At 43.6% G+C, this 4,704-nt stretch overlaps 1 pseudogene; it reads left to right on the top strand.

The window, feature by feature from the left end:
* The first annotated feature begins 2,954 nt into the window (after positions 1-2,954).
* Positions 2,955-4,704, top strand: part of LOC107116905 — a 16,857-nt pseudogene continuing 15,107 nt past the window's right edge.

Raw genomic sequence — 4,704 nt, 5'->3', positions numbered from 1 at the left:
TGGAAGAATTAAGGCTTATTAAAATATTATTTCCAAGACTAGAGACAAGTGATTTTTTTTCCAGAGCCGAAGTAACATGACAGAGGCCCACAGTGTGTGCTTTTAATCACACTTCCATTTCTATTCACAGCTTCACTGGTGTTGTTATGCTTCATAAGCCTGCAAAGCCTGTTTGACTAGAAATGGCACTGAGGTCAAAATAATGAATATGTATACTATGAGAAATTATACCTCTCTCATATGTGTTCTTAAGTCAGAGCATTGCAGTCTTTGTGTGGTAAGTGATGTAAGGACCTTTCTATTGTTTTATTTCAGTCAGTGCACTTTTGTTAACAGTTCGTTCATGAGATCCTAGTGTCTTTCCCTCAGCAAATACTTCTTTTGTGTGTATTCAAACTGCAGTACCTTATTACAGAAGAAATGTAACATATGTGCACAGTGCTTCAACAACTAAAACCCCCCACTGAAGTTTACAGTGGTGTTTGTACTGTGGTAGAGCAAGAGTCAACAAGGACCTATTGGCTAATGCTTGTTCCAGCACTGACCATATTTTCCCAAGTCAGTTTAGAAATATTTTAGAAGTATTCTGCATCCCATTTCTAACTTTTAGAGTCTGGGTGATGTCCTCCATACCACTCAGATGGAAGCATTCGTATAGGTTCCTGAAATTCAGGGAAATAATCTGATGACTATCCCCACCTCTAAGCTCTGTACTCTCATTTTGTAAACTCTCCCCCCACTTTCAGTTCTAGGCTGTGTGACCTTCCCAGCAACTGGAAATTGCATCTATTCCAAAAAAATCATTATTCCCTCTGAGCAAGGCTACCTCCTCCTTACCTTGCACAAGAACAGGATATTGCATTGTTAGTGCTGAATAACAATACTCAAAATAAAATTAGGGGTTGTGTTCTCATCGCGTCATAGTTTTGTTTTGTTTTTTTGCAAAAATCAATTTAATTATTTTCAGTATCATCCTCATTTGGTTCTTTATTTCATTTTTTGTTCCTACGTTTTCCTCTGCCTCCCGATTTACTGCAGGGGCTCCTAGTGAAGGCTTAGTTGCCATCCCAGCTGGGCAGGCAGGGAGCACAAACAGGAAGAGCTTCTCCCACCCACTCCTCATCACCTCGGAGAATCTTTCTGACATATTCAAGTCCTGTCTAGGAGAACATCTGAGGCATCAGGGGGAGGTAAGCAGAGAGATTCTCTGCCTTCCGGTTCCTACCAAACCCCATCCTGGCCAGCTATCTTGTCAGCAGCCAGGATCCTGGCCAGCACAGTAAAGTGGGGAGGGGAGAGAGATTGCCTGCTTAAGCAACCTTTCAGAAGCAGTGACTGGCACTATAACAGGGGCAGAGCAAAATTTGCATGTCAGTTACACCATCTGCTGTCCCCTATAACATCCATGACTTCTGCAAGAGACAGCCAGGTACAAGAATAATAGCAAGTCCCAAATATTAACTACTATGACAATCTTTTAAAAATGGATTTCTTATAACAAGTTTTAAAAAGTAATTAACATGTTTTTTTAATAGTCAGCTAAGCTTAAGAGAGATACAAGACTTTCTATGGGCCATTTCTTTAAACTTTTATGTAGAGAAAACACCTCTTAGGAAGAAATCAGTGTGGATAGCCTAGTCCATTGATGGCGAACCATTTAGAGACCGAGTGCCCAAACTGTGACCCAAAACCCACTTATTTATCACAAAGTGCCAACACGGCAATTTAACCTGAGTACTGAGGATTTACTTTAGAAAAAACAACTCATACGTTAACTTAAGATGATCCAAACAAAGTAAGGAAAGCAATCCCAAATGCTTTGATTTCCTTAAAATTATTTGGCAGAGAATTCGACACTTTAATGATGGTCTGGGCCTGGCTGGGGCAATGGCATGCGTGCCCACAGAGACGGCTCTGAGTGCCACCTCTGGCACCCATGCCATAGGTTCGCCACCACTGGCCTAGTCAGTCACAAACAATTTTTCTGTGTTCATGTATGTGCAATAGATGTATGTTAATCAGTTTTATGTGGGACTGCTATTGAGTTTATTTAATATTTCATTTTATCCCGTCCTTCCTCTAAAGTGCAGAGGTATAGACAGTGCTCCTGTTTTTCACAACAACCTTGACATAGGCTGAGAGAAAGAGAATGAGCGGCCCACATTCCTCCAATGAGTGGAGATATTTGATCTCAGGTCTTCCAGCCCGGTACCCTGATCACTGCACCACACTGTCATATAAAGGTAAAGGTTCCCTTGCTCGAAAGCTAGTCGAATCCGACTCCAGGGTTGCGGTGCTCATCTCCGTTTCAAAGCCGAAGAGCCAGCGCTGTCTGAAGACGTTTCCGTGGTAATGTGGCCGGGATGACTAAACACCAAGGCGCACAGAACGCTGTTACCTTCCCACTGAAGTGGTACCTATTTATCTACTTGCAATTTCTTGCTTTCGAACTGCTAGGTTGGCAGGAGCTGGAACTAAAGACGGGAGCTCACTCCGTCATGCGGGACACTCGGGTCTCGAACTGCTGAACTACCGACCTTCCACAGCCTGCAGTTCAGCATCTTAACCAATGATTAATAGAATTAAAAATAAAAAGTGATATTCTAGTCTGAAATTCTATGGGTTTATTGTGATGGGAGGTTTATACAATGTCTTTTGAGGCGAACACATTCGGCTCTTGGAAACAGAACGCAAGAAAGAATGACAGACTGTTAAATTCACCTTCTTTGAGGGAGAGGGAGAGAAAGAAATCAACGAGCACTAGGACCTGCCCGGAGTCTTTGAATGAAGAGGTCCCTTGATTCATTCAATCTCTCCTAGACATACACACACACACACTCACACACAAACTGCAACAAGAGGAGAGAAACAGAAAGTCGGCCAAAAGGGCTTTAAAAATTTCAAAGTTTCCATTTGCAGAAGCAATGGGGAAACGTGGCAGGCCGAGGAAGGAATTCAAATGCGAGGATGATGCTGTGGAGCCTGCTCGAGGGCAGCAGGAGCAGCAGCAACTGCCAGTGGCAGATAATATGTCCAGGTGCCCGTTCAGTGACATATTCAACACCAGCAGTGAAGACTCCATGGAGAAGATCAACACTTTCCTACAGAATGTGCAGATTTTGCTGGAAGCAGCCAGCTACCTGGAGCAAATCGAGAAGGAAAACAAAAGTAAGTGGAGTTTTGGTTTTGTTTGGCTCCTTCTTCTGCGGCTCCTTACCAAATAAAAAATAAAAAAAATCAACAGCCAGGCATGTGCGATGACAACAGAAAATGAAGAAAATGTTTGTGAAGATGCAACAAGACAGAGGGAGCTGAGGCTACCCGTCCAGGCTAAACCGTGGGTTAGTTGCATCGTAACAATCCCATATGAGGTCCAGTAAAAATGCTCTGTATATAATATGTATATATTATGCACCAAGAAGTCTCTATAGAAAACAATTCATCGAAGGAAACCTGATTTTGTTTAGTTTCCTTAAAAAAGAAAAAGAAAACAACAACCGTAATATCTATAAAGTGACCCCCCCAACAATGTGCTCATGTCATAGATGCATTTTGAAGGCATGGATTTGTAAAATCTCAAGCTTTCATCAAATGCTCTGTATGTGTTTAAAAAAAAAAAAGAAAGCTCCGACCAAACTAAGGTATTGATTTGGGTGGGGGAAAGGGGCAGTGTTAAAAGCAAACTTTGTGATCGACCAGGGAAAGCGAATATACTTAGAAGCTTTTTTCTAAACGGAGAGAGAGAGAGAGAGAGAGAGAATGCTTGTTTATGTGTTTCAACTCTTGCGTCCTCCTTCCCCCACCCCCGCGGCCGAGAGGACGTGATTCCCTCTCTCCTCTCAGCATAGTGCAGAAAGGAAACCCAGCCGAGTGTAAGTCAAAGGAACAAAAAGGAAAGACACGAATAGATATGTACGTGTGGACAATCCCCCCCCCCTTTGTGGAAAAAGGATTTGCCAAACACTCCTCCCTCTCCGGGTTAATGTTGCTGTCAGCGAAAATCATAATCCACAGAGAATCGCTGGTTTGCAACGTCTTTGAACAGACTCTTAGAACAATAATGTCAGGGAATCGTTTTAACCACCCGACCCGGGGGTTCAGTCTAGTCTAATAACAACCAAGGTCAGGAGGAAGAAGGAGGAAATAAATAACGAGATGCATCGCCTCGGCCCCTGCAATCGGGAAAAGCGAAGTCTCTCCCCCCCCCTCCCCCACGCCCGGTTCAAGTTTATTATTTGTATGTTTCAATCTCTCGCTCGCTCGCAGGCTGTTGTGTGGGGTCATCCGAGAAACCGGGCCTTACAGCTTCAGCGCTCCCCCTTCTCTTCGTGCCCCCCCCGTGTAAATTTCCATTGCAGTTAAAGTAGCTTAGCCTTTGTTGATCGCTCTCGCTTTCTCTTTTTAATGAATTAGTGGATATATGTGTATTGTTTCCCGGAGGCTGGCGTAGAGGGCCAAGACTCCACAAAGCCTTCCCTCCCCATAGCAAAGGCCTCGCTGTCATCAATGGAAATATTTTTAGAAGGCAGGTTTTTTTGTTTGTTTCCTTGTAAATCCAGTTCTTCCTCGGTCGCCCAGCCAGACTTTTCGAATCGAGATGCGAGGCCCTTAGTTTAACACCGCCCCGATTACTCCAGGGGAATAAGCTAAGTTAATGGAGTGAAGGTCCCCCCCCCCCCCACTTCTCTTTTTCCCTGAGGACGC

The sequence above is a fragment of the Gekko japonicus genome, unplaced genomic scaffold (assembly GCF_001447785.1).
Source record: "Gekko japonicus isolate JY-2015 unplaced genomic scaffold, Gekko_japonicus_V1.1 scaffold2346, whole genome shotgun sequence".
NCBI lineage: Eukaryota > Metazoa > Chordata > Lepidosauria > Squamata > Gekkonidae > Gekko > Gekko japonicus.
This window is presented reverse-complemented; position numbering and strand designations above follow the sequence as displayed.